General features: G+C 47.9%; 1 protein-coding gene across 1 annotated transcript in view; it reads right to left on the reverse strand.

Moving 5' to 3' along the window:
* Positions 1-8,340, reverse strand: part of LOC140408705 (transmembrane protein 144-like) — a 164,526-nt gene extending 156,186 nt beyond the window's left edge. The window contains exon 1 of the mRNA XM_072496287.1: positions 8,277-8,340. The gene's annotated coding sequence lies outside the window, so the exon portion shown is untranslated. The remainder of the gene's footprint in view (positions 1-8,276) is intronic.
* Between the last annotated feature and the right edge of the window lie 2,420 nt (positions 8,341-10,760).

Below are 10,760 nucleotides of genomic sequence, written 5' to 3' on the forward strand. Positions count from 1 at the left end.
AACTACCCATAAGTTGGCTCTTTGCAGTTTGGTGGAAAAACATACAACAAACATACAAGAATATTTGTGGAATGAGAGTTGGCCATTTGGCTTAATAAGTGTATCCTGGACTTCCGGTGGCAGCCATGGAGTAAACGGTCGCACATTCAGCAGCTCTCACCTTGAGTGTTTTTTTTAATGGTGTTTAAGCCGGATTTTTCAGAAAATTTCTTAACATAAGTTGATCGAAGGGGGAGGAAAAGGAGGTGACCCTCAATTAATGGAATCGTGTCCAAATAAGAGTTGAAAAAGGAGAAACCAAAGGATGAGTGAAAGCAAGAATCAGAGGTCATCGAGCGCAATGGAAACGAGACAAAGCGTGTCCACACCAGCTCACTGGTCGATGGAGCAATGGGTCGAATACCTGGATGAGAAGTTCACCCGGCATCGTAAGGAGTGTGCAGAAGATGTAACCCAGGCGATAGCCTCGATTAAGGAGGTGGTTGACCGGGTGGAGGAGTAAATGACGACCCAGGGACAGGCGATTCTAAAGTTGCAGGAACTGGCGACTGAACGAGCGGAGGAGTCCACTGCAATGGCTTTGGAAATTAGCATACTACAAGACAGCCTGAATTGACTGCTAGATAAAGTGGAAGACTTGGAGAACCGGTTTTGCAGGCAAAATATCCGAATCGTCGGGCTGCCAGAGGGGAAGGAGGGGTCAGATGCGGGATCGTATATGGGGAAGATGTTGCAGGAGATGGTCGGGGCCGATGTGTTTGACGAGCCGCTGGAGGTGGACCCGGCGCATAGGGTGCTCGCACGTAAACCCCAGGGTCGTGAGCCCTCGAGGGCCACGGTGGTGAGGCTACGTCGATTCCTCGACAAAGAGCGTATCATGAAGTGGGCCAGGCAGACGAAACGGTACATGTGGGAAGAATCAGAGATCCGGGTGTACCAAGACTGGGAACCAGAACTCGCAAAGAGGAAAGCAAGTTTCAAAAAAGTTAAGGCGGCCCTGCTTGAGAAAGACATTAAATTCGGACTGTTATACCCGGCACGTCTTTGGGTGACCTACGAGAACCTGGAGCTGTACTTCAATTCTCCGGAAGAGGTGGTTACTTTCATGAAAGACAATAATCTGGCTTAAGGACTTTTAAATTAAGGACTCTTAAATTCTAACTGTGGTGGGTTGAGTTTGAGGAACGGCATGGAGTGGCGGGGAGGAGAGAAACCTAGGGCGGGATTCTCTCCTACCCAGCGTGGCGGGGGGTTCCGGTGTAATGAAGTGGCGGGAACCACTCCGGCGTCGGGCCACCCCAAGGGTGCAGAAGTCTCCGCACCTTTAGGGGCCAAGCCCTCACCTTGAGGGGCTAGGCCCGCGCCAAAGCGGTTTCCGATCCACCGGCGGGCGGGAAAGGCCTTTGGCACCACGCCAGTCGGGGCCGAAAGGTCTTTGCCGGGCGACGCCGGTCGGCGCATGCGCGGGAGCATCAGCGGCTGCTGACGTCATCATGCGCATGCGCAGGGGAGGGGGTCGCTTCCGCCTCCGCCATAGTGAAGACCATGGCAAAGGCGGAAGAAAAAGAGTGCCCCCGCGGCACAGGCCCACCCGCGGATCGGTGGGCCCCGATCTCGGGCCAGGCCACCGTGGGGGCACCCCCTCGGGGCCAGATCACCCCGTGCCCCCCCCCCCCCCCAGGACCCCGGAGCCCGGCCGCGCCGCTTTGTCCCGCCGTTCAAAAGGTGGTTTAATCCACACTGGCAGGACAGGCATTCCAGCAGCGGGACCTCGGCCCATAGTGGGCCGGAGAATCGGCGGCGGTGCGATTCCCGCCCCCGCCGACCGGCGCGGCGCAATTCCCGCCCCCGCCGAATCTCTGGTGGCAGAGACTTCGGGACACAGCGGGGGCGGGATTCACGCCAGCCCCCGGCGATTCTCCGACCAGCGGGGGCTGGCGTGAATCCCGCCCCCGCTGTTCTGCTTTGTCTTGTTTAAAATTTCAGTCTTTTAATTCTGTGAGTTAAGTTGCGATGTTCGGGAAGAAAAGGGTTTGGGTGTTTTATTTTTATTTTTTATTTTTTTCTCTCTTCTTTTCTCTTGTCTTGTGTAATTTGATTTTGATTTAGTCTCTGTAACAAAGATGGTTGATTCTTGCATGCATAACTTTGATTAAGCTGCTTGGAGCTTCTTCTATTCTGTTTGATTCTCTTTGAAAGTGATGGGACTGATAAGAATCGGTCAGAGGGGGAGGGGTAGAACCTGGCAATCTGGTGTAGCGACTTTTAAACTCAAACTGTGGGGGTCTGAATTTTGAGGAGGAGACAGGATGGCGGGGTGGTGAGAAAAATGGTTCTGTGTTTTGCTATGTCTTGTTTAAAATTTTGGTCTTTTAATTCTGTGAGATAAGTTGCGATGTTCGGGAAGAAAAGGGTTTTGGTGTTTTAATGTTTTTTTTCTCTCTTCTTGTGTAATTTGATTTTGATTTACTGCTTTATGTATGATATCACAGAGGGAAGAACTTTTAAGATGCGATGGGGTGTTTTAGTTTCTGCAAGAATGCTGGTTGATTCTTGCATGCATAATTTCACTTAAGCTGCTTCAAGCTTCTTCCTTTGTGTTGGATTCTGTTTGAAGGTGATAGGACTGATAAGAATTGGTTAAAGGGGGAGGGGTTTGCCTCTTTGCCTGCACGTTGGGGGAGGGTATGTTTGCTTTTTGGGATTGTTGTTACTGTGTTGAGTGCGTGTGTTATTTTTAGGTGTGATAGAATCTGGCAGTCAGCAGGCTTTTTGACGCCAGAGGGTGGGGGAGGCTGAGCTAGCTGGATAGCTGGTTCACGGGAGCAGAGTGGGGGGAGAGCTGAGGAAAGATGAGGAACTGCTGACGGGTAAGGGACAGTTAGGAGACTGGAGATGGAGATCAGATGGCAGTCGCCGCCGCAGGGCGGATCAAGCGAGGTGTGGAACACGGGCTAGAAGCTGGCCTAGCAAAAGCCACCCCGACCAGACTGGTTACATGGCATGTTCATGGACTGAACGGGCCGGTTAAGAGAACTCGTCTGTTTGCCCACCTGAGACAGTTAAAAGCGGACGTGGCTACGTTACAGGAGACACACTTGAAGCTGGGAGACCAAATTAGATTAAAGAAGGGATGGGTCAGGCAAGTGTTTCATTCAGGACTGGACTTTAAAACAAGAGGGGTGGCTATCCTGATTAACAAAAGGGTGACATTCGAGGTGGGGAAGATAGAGGTAGACCCGGGAGGCAGATTTATTATGGTTAGGGGGAAGCTGGAGGGAATGGCAGTGGTGTTGGTGAATATATATGCCCCAAACTGGGATGATGGCGCGTTTATCAGGAACGTGCTGGGAAGATCCCAGACCTTGACTCGCACCGGCTGATCATGGGGGGTGACTTTAATACGGAACTGGACCCAAGGTTAGACCGGTCGAGTGCTGGCTCGGGGAAGCTATCAGCAAAGGAACTGCGTGGGGTCATGGAGCGCATGGGAGAGGTGGATCCGTGGAAATTTGAGAGACCAAGGTGCAGGGAATATTCATTCTACTCCCATGTACATAAGGCGTACTCCAGGATAGATTTCTTCATGCTAGATAGAACACTGCTAGCAGGGGTTGAGGACACTGAGTACTCAGCAACTGTGATCTCAGATCATGCACCACACTGGATAGACCTATGGGCAGACACGGGAATGTCCCAGCGCCCACAGTGGAGACTAGATACAGGACTGTTAGTGGATGAGGAGATCTGTGAGCGAGTGAGAGCGGCCATTCGGGGGTACATAAAGGTCAATGACACGGGAGAGACTGCGGCTGGGGTGGTCTGGGATGCACTGAAAGCGGTTATTAGAGGGGAATGTATTTCGATTCGAGTCCACAGGGATAAAACTGAGCAGTCGGAGCTGGACAGGTTGGTAGGAGAAATCTTACAGGTGGACAGGAGATATTCGGAGTCTCCAAATGAGGAGCTCCTGAAGGAGCGTCAGAGACTTCAAATGGAGTTTGGGCTCCTTTCCACAGTAAGGTGGAGTGTCAGCTGAGGGTAAAAGGGGTAATATATGAACATGGGGAGAAAGCTAGCAGGATGCTGGCACATCAGCTGAGGAAACAAGAGGCGGCGAGAGAAATAGGGAAAATAAATTGAGGGGGAAGACGGTGACAGACCCGGGGGCAGTGAATGAAGTGTATTTGTCAAGATGTATTTGTCAGCTATATGAGCCGGAACCCCCTGGATGGGGAGGAGAGCATGAAGCAATTCCTGCGGAGGCTAGGGTTCCCGAAGGTGGATGAGGAGCTGGTGGAGGCCCTGGGGGGCCCGATTGGGCTAGGGGAGGTGTTAGATAGACTCGGAGCGATGCAATCGGGTAAAGCCACGGGACCTGATGGGTTCCCAGTGGAATTTTATAAGAAGTTCTGGGTTATTGGGGCCGCTCCTGGTTAAGGCTTTCAACGAGTCCAAGGAGCTGGGAGTATTCCCCCCAACGTTATCACAGGCATCAATTTCTCTCATCCTGAAGCGTGACAAGGATGGCCACTCGAATAGAGGATTGTGTCTCGGAGATAATTGGGGAGGATCAGACGGGATTTGTAAAGGGCAGGCACCTGACATCCAACATTAGACGGCTTCTTAATGTAATTATGATGCCAGCGGAGGGGCGCGAGGCTGAGGTGGTAGTTGCCATGGACGTGGAGATGGCTTTTGACCGAGTGGAGTGGAAGTATCTATGGGATATTTTAGTCAGGTTTGGATTTGGGCAGGGATTTGTGGAGTGGGTCTGGCTACTGTACCAGGCCCTGGTGGCAAATGTAAGAACTAACCGAGTTCGGTCAGAACGCTTTAGTCTCGTCGGGGGACAAGGCAGGGATGCCTGCTCTCCCTATTACTGTTTCCCATGGCCACAGAACGCTTAGCAATGGCTCTGAGAGCAGCGAATACCTGGAGGGGAATAGTGAGAGGGGGGTGGAGGACAGGGTTTCTCTCTATGTGGACGATTTGCTGCTTTATATCACGGACCCGGTGAGGGATATGACCAAAATCATGGAGGTATTAGGAGAATTTGGACGATTTTCAGGCTGTAGGTTAAACATGGGAAAAAGCGAGATGTTCATGATTCCGGCATGGGGGCAGGAAAGGAGGCTGAAGGAGCTACCTTTAAAAGTGGTTGGGAAGAGTTTTAGGTAACTGGGGATTCAAGTGGCCAAGGATTGGGGGCAGATTCACAAGTTAAATTTGGGCAAAGCAGTGGATCAAATGAGAAGGGATTTTTGTTAATGGGACATGCTCCCACTGACGCTGGCGGGGTGGGTCCAGATGGCGAAGATGACTGTCCTTCCGAGACTGCTTTTCTTTTCTCAATGTCTCCCGATCTTTGACCCAAAGGCTTTTTACAGAAGTATGAATGTGGCGATATCGAGGTTTATATGGGCGGAGAAAACCCCAAGAGTAAAGAGGGCACTCCTGGAACGGGCCTGCAGGGAAGGGGGATTGGCTCTCCCGAGTTTTATTAACTATTACTGGGCCGCCAACATATCGATGGTCAGGAAGTGGGTAGTGGGGGAGGGGTCGGTCTGGGAGCAGGTGGAGGCAGCATCCTGCAAAGGTTCGAGTCTGGAGGCTTTACTGATGGCGCCCCTGCCATTCTCGCCGGCTCAGTATCCGCAAGGCCTGTGTTGGGGCAGCCCTGAGGGTGTGGGGGCAATGGAGGCAGCATATGAGACTGGAGGGGGCGTCAGTGTGGTCACCGATCTGTGACAATCACCGGTTTGTCCTGGGGGGGCTGGATGGAGGCTTTAAGGTATAGCAGTGGGCAGGGATTGAGAGGTTCGGGATCTATTCATCCAGGAGGGCTTCCCGACCTTGGAGACCTTAGAGGAGGAGTTTGACTTTCCGGGAGGGAACGGGTTTCGGTATCGTCAAGTGCGGGTCTTTGTACAGAGACAGGTCCTAAGCTTTCCTCGCCTCCCCTTGAGGGGACTACAGGATAAAGTGCTGTCAAAAACAGGGGTTGGAGGTGGGAAGGTTTCGGACATATGCAGGGAATTGTTATAGTAGGAAGGAGCCCCTATCATAGAGATGAAGAGGAAGTGGGAAGAGGAGTTGGGAGGGGAGCTGGAAACTGAACTGTGGGAAAAAGCCTTGAAAAGGGTAAATGCATCCTCGTCCTGTGCTCGACTCAGCTTGATTCAGTTCAAGGTTTCCACAGGGCCCACAGAACAGTAGCCCAGATGAGTAGGTTCTTCAAGGAGGTGGAGGATAGATGTGGGCGGTGTGGGGGTAGCCCAGCAAACCATGTTCATATATTTTGGGCATGTCCAAAACTGAGGGAATTCTGGCAGGGATTTGCAGATGTTATGTCAGAAGTCCTGGAAAGTAGGGTAACTCCGAGTCCAGAATTAGCAATACTTGGGGTGTCGGAAGATCCTGGGGCAAAGGTGGGGAGGGAGGCCGATATTCTGGCCTTCTCCTCCCTGGTGGCCGACAGATCTTGCTGAGATGGAGGGCCTCGGAGCCCCCGAAATCAGGAATGTGGGTCAGCGATATGGTAGAGTTTCTCAGTCTGGAGTAAATCAAGTTTACTTTAAGAGGATCAATATAGGGATTTGCCCAGAGTTGGCGGCCGTTCATCGATTTCTTCATCAAAAACTGAATGTCAGCAGTAAGGGGGGCAAGGGAAAAAGTGGGGGGGGGAGGAAAATAGGAGACATGGTAATGTTAAATAAGCTCAGGGAATTTAGTATACGGGTAATTGGGGATCGGGCCGGAGAAGTGGGGTACGTGGTTTATTGTATGTTGTTATTTTAGGGGGCATTTTGTGCATCCACCCGCGCGATTGTTTTAGAAATGTCAATATGTTAAATTGTTAAAATTACAAATGCTTCAATACAATATTTTTTTAAAGAATAAGTGTATCCTCTTTTTTAAATGTCAGCTATACATCTTCTCACCGTATTCATTCATCTATGTCCTCTTCAAAAAGATATGAACTTGTTTATGCCTCTCCCTACAATGGGTTCCCTTTGGGTGAAATGGTTCGGTCTAATTTCACTGCTAATTTGCTCATTTTCAAACCTAAGGCTCTAATTCTATTCTTTGATGAAAACTGACAGTAAGTTTTATCCATGCCAGTGTTGTTGAATATCACTAATTGTGACGATAATTAGGCCATGGGCCTGAATTTTGTCCCCCGGGTATATGCTACTTCAGTTATCTTACTCCATATCTATCTTGCCCTATTGAAAATGTGTTCATATTCACCCTAGTCCTAAAAAACAAGATGATCCCTGCCCCTTACAACTATAGCTGTATCTTACATTGGTAATTCCTGTCTTCATATTCAGAAGGTAGTCCATGATTCTCTCCATTAAAACTAACATGTTCAAGTCACTTTTAATATCTTAAAGTGCACATATGTATAAAAGTACATGCTCAGCAAAAACCAAACGAGATATCACCTGAGTGTTCGGCCTTTTGGTTTATTCCACTTTATAACTATCAAATGCACATCATAAGAAAAATGACCAAAGTTCACTGCTGATTAAATTAATTTGATTGATTAACAGATGGTGCAGTGGACAAGAATCTAACATGCATTGTGACTGTGTGAGGAAATGTTAAAAGAACTGCCTTATTTTGATTAGTCAACCGCAGTTATTGCCACTGAAGTGTGTTGGCAGCACATTTCAGTTGGACATAGCAGTTGCTGCAGCAATGAAAGTAAGGTCAATAAAAATGGGGTTTTGCCGAAGTGTTAGAATTTTGAAGCTGGCACCATCTGTTCCTGCTTTGGAATCTCTGCTGTTCAGAGTACGTTAAAGGTTCAGGTGTAATGATTTAGATGTAAAAGTTTCAGTTTGTTTTATATTCTGCTCCGGTCCAGTTACTGCAATGGTTTTTTTTTTAAACCAGTGCCACTGCTGAGCTGAAATGATTGGCACTTTTACCACTCCCCCCCCCCCAAAAGCAATATTTCTTTAATTCAATTTGGAATGAGTTCACATTGTGCAGCATCACCGCAGAGAACGGGAACTCATGGCCTGAGAAATCTGCAGCACAAACCTACACCTTACTGCTCAGGAATGCCATGCAATAGAGAGTCAATGCACTAAATTATCTACAGACTGGAAATCAGAAAATTCAATGCCACTGTGCAGAGGCTAAAGAATTTAGCATGAAAAAGTTAATTCGAGGAATTACATTAATGGGCAACTCAATTGCGCTGCATTTGCATTTTAATGAAAATGCACAAATGTTTTCTACCAGTATTATTTTATACTCACAACGTTGGTAATGCTTTTTGGAAGCAACAAGAACTGTAGCTAGCCCCTGTATTTATTCCAGTATTTTGTTTCTCTTGCTGCCATTCATAATGCAGCTGTGGCAGTCCGAACCATTGAAGCCCTTCTTGATGACTCATCGCAGGTGGGTAACACTTTTTTATGATGTCACAACAGCAGCTCTGATCTCAGCACTCCCTTGTTACATCACAATAACCTCTGCTGCTTCAGTCAGAGTCAAACCACAGCTTCAAACTAACATCACACACCAACTCGCCTCGGAAGGTTTTCCCCACGGAATAATCCCAACAGAGGGAGCGCATGGGGGGTGAGGGTGGGGGGGAAAAACCCATGAACACACTGGTCAAGGACAGCATCATCCCCTGTTGTGAATCAACTTTCTTCAGGCAGAAGGGGGTTTGATGGTCCATCCTCCATCCGTCTTATTCCACTGCCTAATATTCGTGTGTGAACCTGGAAAGATTGAGTGCCTCCAATCTAAAAGCATGATACTATTCCTTCAGTCAATTCTAGGTCAAGGGAGGGTGGTGAGGGGTGGCAGAGTGAAGTTTATGAGGTGATGTTTTTAATCTGTGGTATCCTGGTTTAAATCTGTCCCAAGATGATAAACCGAAAGCATTTGTAATCTTCTGGCCAACAATTCTCTCTTTTTCTCCAGGCGAAATGTTTATCACAATTCTCAATAAGCGAAGCTGGTTCCTGGAAGGGTGATGTCAGAAAATTACTCACTAATTATCATAGAATTTACAGTGCCTATTTATGTTTTATTTATATTTAGATTTAGATTTAGATTGCCTCAGTGACAGAAGAATGATTATACTGAGGCCAGAAAGTGTGCAATTGTTTGTGGGTGTAGCTCATGATTACACCTACGTTTAGTTTCACGATAGATGACTCATTAACAATGAAGATTCAGTGTTAGGTGTTTTGCTATAAAGGATCAATCATTGGACTGGACTCCTCAACTCACTGCTTCCTATCTCGCCCTAACATTTCCAGGAAACCAATCAATTACAACTTTCCGCAGGAATGCCATTATTCCTGACTGTTACAGAGGATATGGAAGACGAGAATTGAAGAGAAAGAAGCAAGAGAGGCATCTGCATACACCCACATCTCCCTCTCCTACAACTCCAGAAGTACAGAGACAAGCTTCTAAAGTTTCATAGATGAGTAATGTCTCTGGATGTTCAGATCGCAAAAGAAAATCATTCAGGAGACACATTCCGACACCTGTTCGGGTACACAGAGGGAGAATTCAGAATGTCCAATTTACCTAACAGCACGTCTTTCGGGACTTGTGGGAGGAAACCGGAGCACCCGGAGGAAACCCACGCAGATACAGGGAAAACGTGCAGACTCCGCACAGACAGTGACCCAAGGCAGGAATCAAACCTGGGACTTGGCGCTGTGAACATAAGAACATAAGAACTAGGAGCAGGAGTAGGCCATCTGGCCCCTCGAGCCTGCTCCACCATTCAATGAGATCATGGCTGATCTTTTGTGGACTCAGCTCCACCTTCTGGCCCGAACACCATAACCCTTAATCCCTTTATTCTTCAAAAAACTGTCTATCTTTATCTTAAAAACATTGAATGAAGGAGCCTCAACTGCTTCATTGGGCAAGGAATTCCATAGATTCGCAACCCTTTGGGTGAAGAAGTTCCTCCGAAACTCAGTCCTAAATCTACTTCCCCTTATTTTGAGGCTATGCCCCCTAGTTCTGCTTTCACCCGCCAGTGGAAACAGCCTGCCCGCATCTATCCTATCTATTCCCTTCATAATTTTACATGTTTCTATATAAGAAATATTCCAACGAGTACAGTCCCAGTCTACTCAACCTCTCCTCGTAATCCAACCCCTTCAGCTCTGGGATTAACCTAGTGAATCTCCTCTGCAAACCCTCCAGTGCCAGTACGTTCTTTCTCAAGTAAGGAGACCAAAACTGAACACAATACTCCAGGTGTGGCCCCACTAACAACTTATACAATTGCAGCATAACCTCCCTCATCTTAAACTCCATCCCTCTAGCAATGAAGGACAAAATTCCATTTGCCTTCTTAATCACCTGTTGCACCTGTAAACCAACTTTTTGCGACTCATGCACTAGCACACCCAGGTCTCTCTGCACAGCAGCATGTTTTAATATTATATCATTTAAATAATATTTCCCTTTTGCTGTTATTCCTACCAAAATTGATAACCTCACATTTGTCAACATTGTATTCCATCTGCCAGACCCTAGCCCATTCACTTAGCCTATCCACATCCCTCTGCAGACTTCCGGTATCCTCTGCACTTTTTGCTTTACCACTCATCTTAGTGTCGTCTGCAAACTTGGACACATTGCCCTTGGTCCCCAACTCCAAATCATCTATGTAAACTGTGAACAATTGTGGGCCCAACACTGATCCCTGAGGGATACCACTAGCTACTGATTGCCAACCAGAGAAACACCCATTAATC

This window comes from Scyliorhinus torazame, chromosome 3, assembly GCF_047496885.1.
Source record: "Scyliorhinus torazame isolate Kashiwa2021f chromosome 3, sScyTor2.1, whole genome shotgun sequence".
In the NCBI taxonomy this organism is placed as follows: Eukaryota; Metazoa; Chordata; class Chondrichthyes; order Carcharhiniformes; family Scyliorhinidae; genus Scyliorhinus; species Scyliorhinus torazame.